The 19,845-nt window shown below is 34.5% G+C and overlaps 1 long non-coding RNA gene across 13 annotated transcripts in view; it reads left to right on the forward strand.

Moving 5' to 3' along the window:
• The window catches only part of LOC106507559, a 294,718-nt gene that overhangs the window by 235,302 nt on the left and 39,571 nt on the right, over positions 1-19,845 (forward strand). For all 13 annotated transcript variants that reach the window (XR_002343126.1, XR_002343118.1, XR_002343116.1 and 10 more), the window contains one exon: positions 2,204-2,264. This is a non-coding gene — a long non-coding RNA (uncharacterized LOC106507559). The remainder of the gene's footprint in view (positions 1-2,203; positions 2,265-19,845) is intronic.

Raw genomic sequence — 19,845 nt, forward strand, 5'->3', positions numbered from 1 at the left:
GGATCCGAGCTGAATCTGTGACCTACACCACAGCTCACAGCACCACCGGATCCTTAACCCACTGAGTGAAGGCCGGGATCAAACCCACAAACCTCATGGTTCCTAGTTGGATTCGTTAACCACTGCGCACGATGGGAACTCCAAAACTACAATTCTTAATTGACATTTATCTGTTAATTTTAAAAGAATTTTTATTTCTTTCAGAGTCTTAAACCAAATCATTTTAAATTAAATCAGAGTTTATGAAATCTCTTACTTTCTGACACACTTATGCTATCTTTTTTAAAATCACTATCCCTCCAACTTCATTGAAGTTTTCACCACCTAACTTATTTATAATAACTATCTTTTTCTTCAACCATGATGTAAGCACTACAAATTTTTTAAATCACTACTACAGCCTCAGCACCTAGAGGTATTCCTGGTGTAAAGTAAGAACTCATTAAATGTTTATGAATTTATTAATGAGTAAAGAATTAGTTGAATTGCAATTTCCCTCATCTCTTTTACTAGCTCCTTTTTCTCCTTCTTCAGGTTCTTAACTCTGGATAGTCTATAACACTTAATTGTTTGAACTCAATGAGGATTTCTTTCTCATTTTTTTTTTTTTTTGCCAGTGTTAGTTCATGATTAATTTTCCTGCATTTTGTTTGCAGTGTCGTTTCCATTCCCACTGTTTTCCTTTAGTCAAAGCACATGCCCTGTGCAGCAAATTCCTCATTTCTTCTAACTTTAATCTGATTATTCAGTGCAGCCTACAATTTATTTCCACATGACTATTTCCAGAATGTCATTTAATTTTATTTTTTTTAGGTTTTTTATTTTTTCTACTATAGTTGATTTACATTGTTCTTTCAAGGTCATTTTAATCAACACACTACATTTTTTGCAGGAATGACCATTGACTCCTAATTCTGATCAGATGGATTTTGATTGGGAAGAAGGAGTATGCCATGCCCCTTTCCCCTGCCAACATACAATCATTAAAATATTAGTTTATTGATTTATCAACATAGGATATATATCATTTTATCAGAAACAGAGCGGTACCACTATCTAGGGGCAGATTTAGCATAAATAAATCCTATTCCCCTCCACTCTCAAGAGTCAAACAGAAATATATGCAGATTTTGGTGACATTATTCACCCTATAGGATCTTATCAGCACTGGAAATTTCAGTTATTCTGTGATCACATGGAGCTTATATCATTTAAGGGCTCTTTTACTTAAATGAAATTAAGTTCTAGCAAGTTCAAATTCAAGGAATTTTTCTAGATTTAGTGAATAACGTATCTGTCTCAGCCTTCTGGGCTTCTGGAAACTATATTTTCCTATAGTTCATTCTTTAACTCTGACATTACACCTTATATTGTAACAGTTTTTATCCTGAGCCTTATTCCAAGAAATCCATTTTCACAATGTCTATTCCACCAAAACTTGGTAGGTCATATATCTAGGTATCACAGATTCTGGGGGAAATGGGGCAGCACGAACTGTTAAGTACAGATTCTTGAGTGAGGCTGTCCACCTTGAATATTGTGTAACTTTGGGCATACCTCATAGCTCTCAACCTCATTTTCTCTATCTATAAAATGGAGAAGATGATGGCATGATCCATATTTTAACACAGTTGCACTCTTTTTAATTGAGCCTTAATCATTGGGGTTGGTAGCAGTGAATTATCTAATACTGTTTATATTATGCATCTGTTTCCATCATCATCTGGTAGTTCTTCAGTAAGACATAAACAATTTCAGAGTGATCATCATCAAAGGTAACTTACTGACAATGATGGAACAATTCAAAAGTAACACCATTTCGTAAGCATATTTAAACACTGACACCAGTAAAGTAACGCTGAACCCCCCGCCCCCGCCGCCACCAAGAAAAAGCCACACAAACATGTCTCTGGCTCTAGAAGAGAATTCTCTCAGGAGATGCTTTTTTTTTTTTTTTTTTTTAAAGCCTCACTCTGTTTCTTCCACCTCTGTGATTTAGAAAAAGGGAAAGAAAAAGAAAAAGCCTAACCACAAACTTTCCCCTCTTTCTAGCACTACCCAATCCACAAGAAAACCACATTTTACCAAAACACCTATCACAAACCTCCTCCAAAAACCTAACATAAGGCTAATCCCCATAACAAGCTCCTTCTGAAAACCAAAGCCAAACAAAACACCCATTTTTTTTTTTTTTGTGCCCCAGGTTCCATGAGGTGTGCAGCTATGTTGCAAGGAATCATAAACCCAACTCAGTTTGTCTACAGGTATGGTTCTCATGGTTTCTTTGCGGTGGGCAGCAACTAGAGTCTGAAAAGGAAATTACTTTTTTTTTTTATCATACTGTGGTCCTATATAACTAAAGTTTCATGCCACTGAAGGTTAATTTTAACCCAACCTCTGTGTATTAAAGATTTTTGTGTAGGAAATTGTGTGAGGGTAGACATCTAGCACATATATTTTAAAACAGTTTTATTCTAAGATAAAATGAATTAACAACAACAACACAAAGCACACGCTATACATGGGAGCCAGGCTCTTCCTTGATGCAAAATCACACAGGGAAAATCGACTTAAAAAGAGGGGCAGTATTTTCTGAGCTCCACTCATCCATGCTCACAAGTAAAACCTCTGATCAGTTCAATTTCTGCCTTAAATGTGAAGAACCATCCATCTTTTTGGATTTTCAATTGTCTTTGGAGATCTTTGATAGTCCTTATCACTCAGGGAGACCCAGCCAATTGGACTAGTTATCTATTGATCCTGACAGTTACACAGAGGTGAATGGCACCAAATTCCACTAAATATAATTCCCTCGTGAAACCTTCCTCAAAAACTCAGTGTCATTGAGGCCTTTGTCAGCTCATCTCTAAAGGATATTCTTAGCTCAAGATGCTCTCCTATAGATTTCTTATTTCCTTAAACCAGAACCATAGGAGTCATGGTTATAAAGCCTGAGCCATTTCTGATACCACCTGAAGCAAATTAGTGATTATGGGTCAATAGATGCAATATTCACTCATGTCCCTTGATTTTTAGTGCCTCAGCTGATTAAGCCTGGGATGAAAAATCTTATTAAAATGCAGTAGCCACACAAGACAGGAACATGAGCACAGTACCTTAAACATGTTTCTTAGTGCCAAGAATCTCTGATAAGGTCACAGAGTTGAAAGCTATTTCTTATGTGTTACTGCTATTTTATACTCATAAGTTGCACCAACAGTCCTGACTTATATTAATCACCTTCCATTTGAGGAAGAATAAGACATTAGATTCATATTATCATCAGAAAGACAAAACAAAGAAGATTCAATGACCAAATGACCTTGAAAAATAAATTTCTGTTACTTTGAAAAGCCATTTGCCTGAAGATCCTTATTACTTAGCACAAATTTGCCAATATTTTCTCTCTTGTTTAAAACCTTAATTTTATCAACTAAACAACTGCTGGGCATATAGCAATAACCTATTTAATAATTCATTGACTAATTAAATAACTAAATTCTTTTTCTTAGGAATTTCTGAACTGACTTGCAGAACAGAAACAGACTCACAGACTTTGAAAACAAATTATGATTACCAAAGGGGACAGGTGGGGGTTGGGGATGAACTGGGGGTTTAGGGGTGCCATTTGCACACTGTGGTATATGGAATGACTGGCCAATGGAGACCTGCTGTGTAGCACAAGGAACTCTACCCAATATTCTCTGATAATCTACATGTGAAAAGAATCTGAAAGAGAATGTATATGTGTGCATATGTATAACTGAATCACTCTTTTGTACAAGCAGAAGTTATTATAGCCTTGTAAATCAATGAAAACTTTTAAAAATGAAAAAAAGAATCTCAAACATATCTAATAAACAATTTAAGAATTTTGAGAAAATATAAATATAATAATTTTTTAAAACCTAAGTAAAAATTAACTTCTATATTTAACTTTGTTTGTTTTGGGGGGCTGCACCTGTGGCATGTGGGAGTTCCTGGGCCAGGGATCAAACCCATGCATAGCAATGACCTGAGACACTGCAGGAATAATGCTGGGTTCTTAATGTACTGCACCAAAAGGGAACTCCTAACTTCCTTTTTAAATAATAGGGAAGTGCATTCTGTTTAATATATATTGGCATATTAGGTATTATGCCTCCTCTCCTTTTAAAAAAAGATAAAAAAAATTTCTAGTTTAAAAATAATGCAAATTTTTGGAGTTCCTGTTGTGGCTCAGTGGTTAACGAATCCGACTAGGAACCATGAGGTTGCGGGTTCAGTCCCTGGCCTTGCTCAGTGGGTTAAGGATCCGGTGTTGCCATGAGCTGTAGGTCGCAGATGCTGTTTCCATTGCTGTGGCTCTGGCTTAGGCCAGTGGCTACATCTCCGATTGGACTCCTAGCCTTGGAACCTCCATATGCTGTGGGTGTGGCCCTATAGAAGGAAAAAAAAAAAAAAAAAAAAGACAAAAAAAACATGCAAAAATTTTAAAAAAACATACATAATTAATTTTCTTATTGAACACTCACATGCCAGTGTGGTAGGAAAGTCAGGGAAATCCTTTTTTTTTTTTTTTTTTTCTCATTTTATGGCCACACCAACAGCATATGGAAGTTCCCAGGCTAGGGGATTGAACCATAGCTGCAGCTTCAGGTCTAAGCCTCAGCCACATCAACACCTGGATCCATAACCCACTGAGCTAGGCCAGATATCGAACCTATATCCTCATGGACTCTATGTTGGGTTCTTAATCCACTGAGCCACAACAGGAACTCAGGAAATCTTAGATACCACAAAAGGACAAGAAAGTGCAAACTCAAATCACTAAATGAAGATTGAAGTGCACTGTAGCTTTTTGTCCATATGATCTTAGAGACTCAGAGTAAAAGTGTTTAAACTGCATTGTATGCTTCCAGATTATACCAGGACTTTCCAATGGATATGGGCACAGAGAGCTTTAAATAAATTAATTTTTGCATTAGTTTCCATCTGTATTTTTTCCCTAAAATTCGTATGTCTGAGAATATGCCTGTGGTCAAAGTTTGCAGCAGCATTGCCATGTCCAGTTTCTCCTCCTGCCCTTCCTAATTCTTTCACTCCTCTTACCCCCAAAAAAGTTAAAAGTAAAAATTTTAAGCCACCTGAATTATATTCCATTACACTATCTATATAAACAAACCTCCTGAAAGGGTTTTTTAAAAAGGAAGAAATAAGAAAGAGAAGGAAAAAAAGAAAAACAAGGGAAATAAAGAAAAGATTCAAAAACAAATATTTTAAAAGGACAACTCAAAATAATCTCTGCATAGTCTCTGTAATCAAAAAACTGCCTCAGCTCTTATTTTGCATGATTTTAAATATGTTAAATTTTTTCATTTTTTTGACATATCAAGGTTATGTCTTTGATTCCAAAAACATCTATCAGAATAAGTTAAACATTTATTGACGCTTATAAGCGGAACATTTTCATTAAATTGTTGGACACTGAAAAATTTGCATGTATTAATTTTACTTGGGTACTTATCTGCTCACTATCACTAGGCAACTAATTGTATGCCCAGTTATTCATGCATGTATGAACTGATTTGTTTTATATTAATCTACTTTGAATATGTTGAAAATTCTACTGTAAGTAACATACTTACCAACAATCATTAATTCCTGTTTTGTAAGCCTGAATTTACTGGTAGCCCATCTACTCTTTCTTCATTTGCTGTTAATTTCCATTGAATCTTGCTTTATTCTCACAATAAGTCACATTCATCTATGAGTACATGAATTAATTTTTAAGAGTCCTATCCATCTCATTAAGTAATACATTTCCAGTAAAATTTTATTTTTCATGTTTTAATCAATTGTATACTATTAATAATTGTATAGTAATTTAATACAAAGAAATCTTGTTAACATTTAGAGCTTTATAGGAATTGAAAAATCAATTTTAATTTATAAATATAATTTAGTTGAAGGGACATATGATGCAGCCACAAAAATTTTCATGCATAAAATACAGCACAATAGAATAAATTTCTTGTGTAGGAAATGCTGTGTAGATATGAGCTGACAACGGCACCTTGTTGACTGAAAATAATCCAAGGTACTCATGCATGATTGCTTAGTTCATGAGCTAAATTGGATCCTTTCCTTCTTTTCTCAGGAGAGGCTATATAGAAATGAGTTTCCAATGGGACTAGTGACTTTCCCACCATTAGTGGGATCTACAATTTCCCATTGGCCTTAAGACTACCAGGTGATCGCACTTGGTATTCCAAATAGTTTTTGTAAAATGTTTTCATTTGAATGCAGACATGTTGGTTTGCACATGATTTTCCTGTGACTCTTGAACTCATAAGATTATTCTCACAGTTTTGCCACAGCTTTAAGGAGAAAACTGGAGGAGTATTTTCATCCACTGGAATACAATCCATACTGCATTTCCATCAGTGCACCCTGTCCTCTCAATGGGACAGTGGGAGCATAGGGTTTCATGACGTCTTTTTTTGCTGACTTTGGCCTTATTAGCTTCTCCTGAATAAAATATATTGCCAACATATTCTATATAGATTGCAGAATCTTTGCACAACATGTGGGGTTACATGTGGGACCCTTTTAGCATAGAAAACAATGTAAGGTTTATGAATGTTAAAATATAATATTTTATGTGGATAATAATAGGTATTAGCTGATATTCTATTGAAAGCATTTAAAAGAGTGAAGTAAGAGTTTTACCTGGAACTTTCAATATTAAACCACAAGGGATTATGCATTTTAAAATCATTTAAAATTTAAGCTGAAAAATTTTAGATCTCACTGGAGTGCATGTGTGGTCCTAAAAGGGCAAAAAAAAAATAGATATCATAAATCTAAAACTTTTCAAAATTCTTTTAGGAACTATGCAAACAAAAGTAAACCTTGGTGACCAATAATCCAAATATTTAATTTTAACTGATCATGCAAGGCACAAGGTATGGATATGAAAGGTTTATAAACAGAAACTTGCAGAAAGCCAGAACCATGAAGGCCCACATATTGAGAAAAAGATGAATCAGAACAAACAGTTGCCAGAAAGGAGACTCTAAGGTAACTTGTCTGACTTAGTTTTAATGTTATGTGTAGAGTTTATCTTCTCTTAAATTCATGACCATAGGCTACCTCATGTAGTTTTGGGACTGAAAGCATGCTACCAGTATAATCCCCAAATCTCCAAGCTGAATACATTGCTGAAAGTGGCTCCAAGTTGTCAGTACTCCAGACCACGAGCAGAAGCAAATAAAAACACTCTCTAGAGGAGCATGCTTTAAAGGCGGTCTTAAAGAAAGATTTTTTCTTGTAAATCTCTAAGGAATGGAGGCTTTAATATAAAGACAACGTTAGATTTATCTCCTTTTAAAAAAAAGTTTGTATTTTAACCCAATATGTCTATTGCAAATAAACAGTAAAGCCACAGACATTTAGAATATTGCTAAATCTGAAAAATTAATTCTGATTTTTAAAAAATGGTATTATTCATATATTCTAGAATTTTTTTTTTTTTTTTTTTTTTTGCTTTTTAGGGCCACACCTGCAGCATGTGGAAGTTCCCAGGCTACAGACTGAATCCGAGCTGGTGCTGCTGGCCTAAACCACAGCCACAGCAACACTGATTCTGAGCCACATCTGTCTGCCACCATAGCTCATGGCAATGCCAGATCCTTGACCCACTGAGCTAGGCCAGGGATTGTACCCGCATCCTCATGGATACTAGTGGGGTTTGTTTCCAGGGAGCACAACAGGAACTCCTAGAAATTCTAAATTCTGATCATTCATCTTCTTTCCTTCCTCTTTCCCTTTTTTCCTTTTTTTTTTTTTTTTTTTTTTTTTGTGGGGGGTGGGGGGCAGTGGTGGCTGTGCTCAGGGTCTGCAGAAGTTTCCAGGCCAGGGATGGAACCTACAGCCAAGCAGTAACAATGCTTGGTCTCCAACCCACTGATCTACCAGGATATTCCTGGTTTGAGTTATTTAAACAATGATAATAGGGTAAAATATATAAAAACATCAAGTTAAAGATTAAATTTGAAGTAAAATGGCTATTTCCTTTGTGGCACAGTGGGCCAAGGATCCAGTATTGTCACTGAAGTTGCTGCTGTAGTTCAGGCTCAATCCCTGGCCCAGAAACCCACACATGCTGTGGGCGCTGCCAAAATGAATAGCAAAAAAACTTGAAGCAAAATGAAGTAAGGAGAGTGCTATGTACAAAAAATATATAAAATAAGATTTTATAGCAAAATAGACATGGAATCAGTTATAATAATGTTAAGAAGATAAAAATATAGATAAAACTAACTGAAGAAACTTAACTTTGTACTGGCATTAAAAAATAAAGTAACTTTTTCTTGAGAGGCATCATAAGGAAAAATGCTGAAAATACACACTGGGAAATAAATGCCAATTTCCTATGATTGCTTGTTATAGCACCTTTTATCAAGATTTACATCCTTATAATTGGAGTTACAGAAAGAGATGTGAAGAATCATAAAGAAGTAATATCCAAAGAGTTAACTCTAGTATGTTCCAGAATTGATGAGAGATATTTATTGTCATATTCAGGAAGCCCAACATTTCCTAAGCAGAAACTTTTAAAAATGATAATAATGAAAGGAAGGAGAAAAGAGATAATTTCTCATCTAAAGATATTATTGTGAAACTGAAGAATACCAAAGATTGAAGATACTATTAATTGCCAGCAAGAGAAAATAAACAATATACAAAGAAATAACAAAGAGACTGACTGTTGACTTATTAACAGCAAAGTCGGATACGAAAGAGTAGAGTAAAATCTTCAAAGCCTGAGAGAATTTAACTATTAACTAATCATTGTATTACCAATCTATATTTAAGGAATACCGCCTAAAAACCTGAAAAAGTTGACCACAAACCAAATAAACTAAAGAAATATCTAAGCAGGAAACCCTTGTATGCTGTTGGTGGGAATGTAAATGGTACAACCAATGCAGTGGAAAACAGTATGGAGATTCTTCAAAAACTTAAAAACAATCCCTGGCCTAGCTCAGTGAGTCAAGATCTGGCGTTGCCATATGGTTTAGCAGTTCCATTTTTGGGTATTTTTATAAAGAAAATAAGAACACTAATTTGAAAAGATGGATGTACCTCTATGTTCACTGAAGCATGAAACAAGATGTGGAAGCAACTTTTGTCTATTGATAGAGGATAGATAAAATGTGGGTGGATAGACAAGTGGAATAGGTGAAGGGGATTACGGGGTACAACCTTTCAATTACAAAATAATTGAGTCACGGGTATGAAATGAGAAGGAGGAGGTGGAGGAGTAGGACTGTAGTCAATAAAACTGTAATGTATTTGTATGGTGACAGATGATAACTAGACATCATGTGATCATTTTGTAATCATCAATGTAGAAGTATTGAATCACTATTTTTAAAAAAATTTTAGGGCTGCACCTGCAGCATATGGAAGTTCCCAGATTAGTGGTCCAATCGGAGCTGCAGCTGCCAGCCTACATCACAGCCACAGCAATGCAGGATCTGAGCCATGACTGCAACCTACACCACACCTCACAGCTGTGCTGGATCCTTAACCCACTGAGTGAGGCCAGGGATCAAACCCACATCTTCATGGATACTAGTCGGGTTCCTAACCCACTGAGCCACAATGGGAACTCCTGAATCACACTGTACACCATGAACTAACATAATATTATAAGTCAATTATACTTCAAAAACAAACTCAGAAAAAGAGATCAGATTTGTAGTTCTCAGAGTCAGAGAGTAGAGAGAGGAAACTGAATGAAGGTGGTCACAAGATACAAACTCCCATTTATAAGTTAAATAAGTACTAGGGATATAATGTACAACATGATTAATATAATTAACACTGCTATATGTTATATATGAACATTACGAAGAGAATAAATCCTAAGAGCTCTTAACACAGGGAAAATGCTTTTTGTCTATTTTATTTTGTATCTACATGAGATGAGGAATGCTCACTAAACTTATATATGTGGCATATTATATATGATGTAAGTCAAATAATTATGTTGTACACCTTACACTTACATAGTGCTATATGTTAATTATATCTCAATATAACTGAAAGAAAAAAATCTAAGGAATATAGTGTATGGAAAAGTGATAAAAGAGATCCTAAAATAAAGGCCTTATATATGTAAAAGAATGGTGAGTAAATAAAAGGCACGTGATACATCTTACACACAAAGGTTGAGTATACAATCATCATTTCTGGGGATAAAACAACAATAACATAACACTAACGAAAGAGTTTGTCTCAGATTCTCTCATAAAAATATGCTAGCCATTAAGTGAAAATTGAGAGTCAGTCTCAGCAAATGCTGGTATTTGAATGGGGAACTGAAAAAGAGAGGACTTTAAGGCTAAATACACAATATGTTCATCATGAGCAAGTAATTCCTTTGGTAACTGCAGTTCAATCCCTCTGGGGACCTTTGGGAGACTCCATAAAGCATGTGTCAAAGTCTGTGCATCTGAGATGAAGTTTGGATGAAGCAGTTATCCAATACTTGAGAGTCACCCTCAAGTATTCAGCTGAGTACTGAGGTACTCATACTCATGAGGAGAATCCCTGAGGCTGGAGAAAGTACTACCTAAAGTGATCACAAAGTATCAGGATTAATGCCTTTTACCACCAGGCAGACAGAAAAATTTCATGATTCATAAGGCATTTGGTAGACTACTAAGAAGGGTCTTGACTCTGTACCAGTGAGTATATAATCCTAGACTGAGCACAGCCCCGGTTCTGGCCAACAAATCACAATAGCAAGGCCAAAAAGATCAAGCTTTTTCTAAGAAACTTAATAGCATCTCAGGAACAAGTTCAAGAATATTCACAGGAATACAATAACAAATTCAATGTCACATTTTCTAGCATGAAAACTTACTGATATATTACCATGTAACAAACTGTGGCAAATTCACTGGCTAAAAATAGTTTCTGTACATCAAAAATCTGGGCATGGACTGGCTAGAGACTCTATTTCAGAACCTCTAACAAGCCAAGAAAGTATCTATCTGCTAGGCTCTGTTTTTATCTTAGGTCTCCACTAGGGATCAATTCATTTTCAACCTCACACAGTTATTGGCAGGATTCAACACAGTACCCCACAGGCAAGTGTTGAACTGGTTGCCTTAGGTCCTCCTTGTCTATCAATCAGAACTTGCCCTCATTTTCTTGCCACATGGGCCTCTACAACATTGCATTTTGCTTCTTCAAAGCATGCAAGCTAAGAAGGCAATAGAGTTGGCTAGTAAGATGGATGGTGCAACCTCTCATAGAGAAGTGACATTCTATCACTTTTGCCATATTCTACTTGTCAGAAGCTAGTTATTATGCTAGCACACACTCAACGGGAGGGGAATATGCAAGAACATGAGTAATGGAGGCATAGATCTTTGGAAGTCATTCTAAGATCTGCCTACAAAACTTACCAGACATATAAAGGAGCAAGGATGCATGACCAAAAAATAGAAAAGAAATCAATTCATCAAAACCAACCCAGAAGAGACATAGTAGTGAATGACATTAAAATAGTTATTTTGGCTGTATTACATATGTTCAGACATTTAGGTAGGGTGAAGAAAGATATAAAAAAAATATCAAATATAAACTTTAAGAGTAGAAAACTGCAAGGTCTAAGGTGAAAAAGACATTGAGTGGTATTAATGACAGACTAGGCAATACAAAAGAAAAGTTTAGTTACTTTTATGACATTGCAGTAAGCAATATCCAGAATGAAACATAGACATAAAAATGTCTGCAAAAAGTGAACAGAGCACCAGTGAGCTATGAGACAGGAACGAAAAAAAAAAAAAAATGGGTGGAAAATTTTCCACTGGGCCAAAACTCTATACTGGTAGATCTGAAATCTTGGCAAATTTCAACCAAGCACAAGAAATATTTTCTAAAACTGCAGTAAGGCACATCACAATCAAATTGTTAAAAAATATTAAATATTACACATACAGAGTAACAAAGGTAAGTGTGACAACATTTCTTATCAAAAGCAAGAAGTGCAAGGAAAAGACACTAGGGTGACATTTTTAAATTACTGAAAGATAAAAACTATCAATCTTGAATTTTAAAAGTAACAAATATTTCAGAAATTATCCTGATGTACAAAAGCTGGAGTTTCTAGTACATATAATTGTAAAATGCATGGCAGATAAAGCAAAATTACTGGACGGAAGAGAAAGGAAAGTATACTTTTCAGATTTATTATACTGCATATAAAGTGACATAAGATTACTTGAAGGCAGATTGTGGTGTTCAGTTTAAACCCTATGCTATAATCCAGATGTTGGCGTATCCAACTTATCTCCTAATTTTACAAATAGTTTTATAAAATTACACCGATGTTCATTTTTTACTATCTACAACTTTATTCATGCTGTAGCAGCAGAGCTAAGTAGTTGTGACAAAGTCTTTAGGACTGGAAAATGAGCATATATGTACTATTTGGCCCTTCACAGAAAAAGTTTTCAATCACAGCCGTAAACACTAAATCAGCCAGTAAAACAACAAAACAAAGAGTTAAAACTGATAAATCAACAGAGGAGATAAAATAGAATTATTAAAAAATACATTCATTTAATCTAAAGACAAAAATATCAAAAAGGAAATGGATTGTACAAATAAAAACAGGAGCAAGACAGTAGACTTAAATATTAAGTCAATAATCCTATTAAATGTAAATGTTGTAGACTCATGCTTCCAACTAAGGTGGAGCTACAGAGATCATGTTTATTTCCCTGCCTGAAACAAACCAAAAATGATCAAGGTTCATGAAACAGTATATTTTTAGACACTGGGTATTAAACAAAAGGCAAAAAGACAAAGAGAGTGGGCCCTGAGAGTGCTATTGCTTAGAAAGACATTCCAGGTGGTGGTCCAGGGCAGGAAAATTAAAACAGAGCCCAGACCTAAAAGTCCCAAGAGACCAAAGTGAAAAAGAGCAGGACAGAGTATTAACTCCTGGGATTAATGGAATTTGATAAGGCTTTAACATCTCAGACCAGTTTACAAAAGTTAATCATATTTATATATTAATGAGCAAGAAGAAATTAAATCTAAAATACTTATAAATGCAAGTAAATATGAAATATATGGGAACAACTTTGACAGAAGATGTGCAAGGCTTATTCACTGAAAAGTACAGACATCACAGAGAGAAATTAATAAGACCTATATAAAGGGAGAGATGCACCATGCTCAGAGATCAAAAAACATTATTAAGATGTTAATTCTCTCACAATTCACCTATAGAGTCAATGCAACTATAATCACAATTACAATGGACGTTTTTGAAAAATAAATTGATAAGCTGATTTTAAATTCGTCCTTGAAATGCAAAAGTCATAGGTATCTAAAACAACTTTGAAAAAAATGAATATTGGAGCATTTTTAAAAAGCTACTTATTTCAACACTTGTAAAGCTATGGTAATAAAAATTGTGTGGCTTACATATTAAATGCAACATCAATGCAACAGAATAGAGAATAGAAATAGACCTGTGTATAAATGTCAATTGAGTTTTGACAAAGGTGTGAATTTGATTCAATGGGAAAGATAATCCAATCAAATCATATTGGAACATTTAGAAGACCTGTGCAAAAACAAAACAAAACAATGTTTCCACAGTTACCTCATTCCATAAATACAGAAACTGATTCAAAATAAGTCATAGGCTCTATAGAAGATTAAAAACTGTAAAAATTCAAGTTGTATTACTCTATTAGAACAATCTTTAGAAACCTTAGGTTGGAAAAGAGTTCTTAAATATATACCCAAAAGGCAGGATTTATAAAAGAAAAATTCAATAGATTGTTAATTAGATTTTTCTTTTTTTGCTCTTCAAAAGAAACCACTAATAAAATAAGACAAGCCACAACCTCACAAAAAAAAAAATGTGCAAAACTTATTTATGAAATAGGCTTTGGATCAAGAATATAAGCGAATGTGAGAAAATCGTTGCAAGTGATGCAACCGAAAAGGACTTAATCTCCAAAATGTACGAACAGCTCATACAACAGTAAAAAAAAAAGAAAAAATTAAACCCAATAAAAAAATGGGCAGATGACCACAATAGACATTTCTCCACAGAAGACGTAAAAATGGCCAACAGGCACATGAAAAAATGCTCAGCATCACTAATTATTAGAGAAATGAAAATCAAAACTACAATGAAGTACCACCTTACACCAGTCAGAATTGCCATCATTAATAATTCTGCAAGTAACAAAAGCTAGAAAGGGTGTTGAGAAAAGGGAACCCTCCTTCACTGTTGGTGGAAATGTAAATTGGTATGACCACTAATGGAAAACAGTACGGAGATTCCTCAGAAAACTAAATATGGAAGTTCCATATGATCCAACAATCCCACTTTCTGGGCATATATCTGGACAAAAGATACATGTATCCATATGGTCACTGAAGCCATATTCACAGTAGCCAGATGTGGAAACAACCTAAATGTCTATTGATAGGTAAATGGATTAAGAAGATGTACATGTATACAATGGCATACTACTCAGCCATAAAAATGAAAAAATAATGCCATTTGAAGCAACATGGAACTAGAGATTCTCATACTAAGTGAAGTATGACAGAAAGAGAAAGACAAATGTCATATCATATCACTTATACATGGAATCTAAAATATGGCACAGATGAACCTATCTACAGAACAGAAACAGACTCATAGACATGGAGAGCAGACTTGTGGTTGCCAAGGGGGGAGGGAGTGGGATGGACTGGGAGTTTGCGGTGTATAGATGCAGACTATTACATTTAGAATGGATAAGAAATGAAGTCCTACTTTACGGCACAGGGAACTATACTCAATCAATTGTGATGGAACATTATAGAAGATAATATGAGAAAAAGAATATATATAAGTATAATTGGGTCACTTTGTTGTACAGCAGAAATTGACAGAACATATAAACGAAATGTAATAAAAAATTTAAAATATATGAATAAGTCTTATAATTGAGTAATTAGAAAACAAACACAATAAAATAGGTAGTTACAGAGTTTGAGCAGGTATTTCACCAAAGAACTTACATAGAAGGTGCTATGCACTGAATTATGTCTCCCTCCCGCCCAAATTTCATATGCTGAAGCTTTAACTCCTAGAGTGGCTGCATTTGGAATAAGTAAATAAAGATTAAATCAGATCATAAAATGGAGGCCTGGTCTATTAGAATTATACGAAGAGATCAGAGAGCTCACTCTTTCCCTGCCGTATGAGGGCACAGAAAAAAGTGATTTTCTGCAAGCCAAGAAGAGAGCTCTCACTGGACACCAACATCAGTTGCCATCTTGATCTTGGACTTTCCAGCCTCTAGAACTAGGAGAAATATGAGAAATAAATTTGTGTTATTTAAGCCACCCAGTCTGTGGTAGCTTGATATGGCAGCCCAAGCAGGCTAAGACAGAGGGAAAACAAGTATGTCAACACATGTTTAATATCATGTGTTATTAGGGAAATGAAAATTATAACTTCAAGAAATATCAGTACACACACCAAAATACTAAAATTAAAAACATCAACCTGCCCAGTGTAAAAAGTTTGTGGAATAACTAGAACTCTTATGAACTGCTGGTGGGAATACAGCTTGCAAATTGCCTAAAATAATAGACATATACTTTCTATATAATCCAGCCATTTCCTTTCTACAATTTACCCCAAAGAATACAAACATGTGTCCCCACAAAACTTAAACATGAATATTTATAAAAGATTTATTTGTAATAGTGAAAACCTGGAAACAACCCAGATGTGCATCAGCTAGAGAATTGATAAACAAATTGTATATTTACACAATGAGATACTACTCAACAGTTAAAAGAAATAAACATCTTCAATAGCATGGAAGAATCTCAAAATAATTATGCTGAGTGAAAGAAGGCAAATAAAAAAATAGCACAAATGAGAAAAAAGAGTACACATGCCTAATTCAGTGTATACACAGCTCTGGAATATGCATGTAAGTGTGGATAGGGGATAGGAAACTAGAAGGCAGTAAGGAGTTATTCTAAAGTGGTAAAAGGAAATTGGGGTGGGGGGAGTGACAGGGTGTTGAATTCAGTAATGTATGCATACGCTAAAACTTATCAATGTAAATAACTGAAATATGTTTAATTTACTGTGTATCACTTATAAAGCTATAAAAAAACAAACTAAAGAGAACAAAAAGATTAAAAACGATGACAAAAGTCTAAATCTTGATACCTCCAAATAACCTTCAGTAACATTTCATAACATTAGTCAGCATTCAGTACATATTATTTAAAATAAATCCATTTTTATAGGATTATTTAGTTGAGTTAGTATCATGCCCACAATTCCGATCTGTTTAATATTTACTGTCTTTTCGAACCTCTCAACAAGTCCTACATAAAGGTACTAATACTATCCACCAGCAGTGTATTAATAAATATATGAGAAAAATAGCTTAATTTGCCAGACATTATAAGTGACAAATTCTAATCTATGCCAGACATATTCCAAAATTCTAACTATTAAACACTTTACAATAGTCTAATGACACCAGTTTGAAAATTATGGTAGGTACCTGAGCCAACAGCATCAGCTTCATCTAGGGATTTGTTTTAAGTCAAAGTATCTGACCTCCACTCTAACCTACTGAATTAGAAAATCTACAGTAAGGCCAATTCTAGATTTTTCAGTTAAAATCTTAAGTGAATTTTAAAAGTGTTTTATATTAAAATATATATTATGGAAATTATATTTTGTATAAATAAAAAAAGAATCTAAAAAAGAATAGATATATGTGTATAACTGGATCACTTTGCTGTACACCTAAAACTAACAAAATTGTAAATCAACTATATTTCAATAAAAAATTTTAAAAATTAAAGATGTTTTATATTTAAAAATATGTATTATAGAAATTATACTTTTATATAAATATGATTTATATGTGTAAATATATATACTTTCCAATTTTATTGAAGTGTAATTGACAAATAAAACTAAGATATTTAAAGTATACATGTAATTTGATATATATTGTGAGTGTATATATAATATACGTATGTGTGTTTGTGTGTATATGTATATATAGTGAAAGGATTCTCCTATTGAGTTAATTAATATAGCCACCACCTCATATATTTATATTCACTTTTTAAAAAATTTTTGGTGAGAGCATTTGAGTTCTACCCTCAGCAAATTTTGATTATACAATACAAGGGTATCAACTATAATCACCATTAAATACATTTGATTTTCAGACTTTATTCATCTTATAACTGAGAGTTTATACAATTTTACCAAATACTCCTAATTTTCCCCAATCCTCCATCCCTGGTAATTACTTTTTTGCTCTCTGTTTCAATTTTTTTTTTTTAATATTCCACAAATAAGTGATACATACTGTATTTGTTTTTCTCTCTCTGATTTATTTTACTTAGCATAATGCCCTCTACTTTCATCCATGTTGTTGAAAATGAGAGAATTTCCTTCTTTCTTTCTTTTTTTTTTTTCTTTTTCTGCTGCACCCACAGCATATCGAAATTCCTAGGCCAGGGATCAAATACTAGCTGCAACTGCAACCCATGCCAGAGCTACAGCAATGCAGATCCTTAACCCGCTGCCCCAGCCAGGGATTAAACCTTTGCCCGCCACAGAGACCGCTCTGGATTCTTAACCTGCTGCACTGCAAGAGAACTCCCTCTACCACATTTTCTTAATCCATTCATCTGTTGATAAATGCTTAGGCTGCTTGCATATGTTGGCTACTGTGGATAATGCTATAATGAACATGAGAGTATACATATCTACTCGAGATGATCTTATTTCCTTTGGCTATATATCTAGAAGTGGGATTGCTAGATCATATGATCATTTGTTTTCAGTTTGCTGAAGACCCTCTCTACTGTTCTCCACAGTGTCTGTACAAGTTTACATTCCTACTAACAGTGTACAGTGTTCCCCTTTCTCCACATCCTTGCCAGCATTTGTTATCTCTCGTCTTACTGAAGGACTGAAACCATAAAACTCCTAGAAGGAAACATGGGGGGTAAGCTCCCTTACATTGGTCTTGCAAATAATTTTTTATTTTTAAATTTGACACCCAAAGCAAAGGCAACAAAAGCAAAATAATTAAGTAGGACTATATTAGACTAAATAGCTTCTGTTTAGCAAAGGGACACCATCAAAAAAATGAAAAGGCAATCTAGGAGTTCCCGTCATTGTTCAGCAGAAATGAATCTGACTAGAATCCATGAGGATGCAGGTTCGATTCCTGGATCAAGGATCCAGCGTTGCCGTGAGCTGTGGTGTAGGTTGCAAACGGTGCTTGGATCTGGCATTGCTGTGATTGTGGCATAGGTAAATGGCTCCAGCTCCGATTTGACCCCTAGCCTGGGAACCTCTATATGCCAGGGATGCGGCCCTTAAAAAAGACAGACAGGAATTCCCGTCGTGGCGCAGTGGTTGACGAATCTGACTGGGAACCATGAGGTTGCAGGTTCGATCCCTGCCCTTGCTCAGTGGGTTAACGATCAGGCGTTGCCATGAGCTGTGGTGTAGGTTGAAGACGCGGCTCGGATCCTGCGTTGCTGTGGCTCTGGCGTAGGCTGGAAGCTACAGCTCCGATTCGACCCCTGGCCTGGGAACCTCCATATGCCGCGGGAGCGGCCCAGGAAATGGCAAAAAGACAAAAACAAAACAAGCAAACAACAACAACAACAAAAAACTATATAAAAAAAAAAAAGACAGACAAACAAACAAAGAAACCCAACAAAAAGTGAAAAGACAATCTATGGAATAGGAGAAAATATTTGCAACCTATATATTACAAACGGCTAACAAGTACATGGAAAGGTGCTCAGTATCACTAATCAACAGGGAAACAGATCAAAACTAAAATGAGATATCAATTTACAGTGTTAGAATGTTTATTATCAAAAAGATAAATGATTTATATAGTTTATATTACTATATTAAATATGTATGAGTAAAACCTAAAGTAATCACCAAATTTAACAAATATTTCTTAATGTTTTACATGGTTTCCAGAAATATTCTCTAAAATTAATAACAATGTTAAATATATTGAATGATTAAAATGCATTTTAACATGCATATATGCATTTGCTACTATAAAGATTATAAATTCATCAAAGTTAAATTTCTCATCCTTATCTCCTAATCTTTCTTAGTTATATCACACTGCTGTTATTTATAAGATTTTCAGTATTTTTTTAAACTTAATTTCCACAGCTGTTGGGTTTTAGTTCTATATTTCATGATTCATTGCTAATTATACATCCTTGTACATTAGTGTCTCTTTATACTCATTTTTTATGCCCCTATTTTATCCAGTAGTTCATTATTTTTAAAAGAACTTATTAATGCTCTATTTTGAATTATAAAATTCATTGAGAGAGTCTCCTCTCTTGGTATCAGAAATAAAATTTCACAGGTCACACTTTCCTGATATGCCCTGTCTTTATTTGTACTAGAAATAGAGCTTGCTATAATAAGTTTGGCAGTGTGTTAGGAGAATAGGTTGTAAATTTAAAAAAATTAACAATTCATTGCCAGCCTTATTCTTAATAGCCTCTCCTGCTATTCCAAAAATGGAATTGATTGTCTTTTGTTACTCAGAGTGTGGTTCTTGAATAAGCAATGTCAACATCACCTGGGAACTTGTTAGAAATGCAGAGTATTAGGCCCTATCTCAGAATTACTGAATCAGAATCTGTTTGCAATTTCCAAGCAGAATCAGAAATTTTCAAGGACTTCTGACTTAGACAAGTCTTTATTTATTTATTTAT

Source organism: Sus scrofa, chromosome 1 (genome assembly GCF_000003025.6).
Source record: "Sus scrofa isolate TJ Tabasco breed Duroc chromosome 1, Sscrofa11.1, whole genome shotgun sequence".
In the NCBI taxonomy this organism is placed as follows: domain Eukaryota; kingdom Metazoa; phylum Chordata; class Mammalia; order Artiodactyla; family Suidae; genus Sus; species Sus scrofa.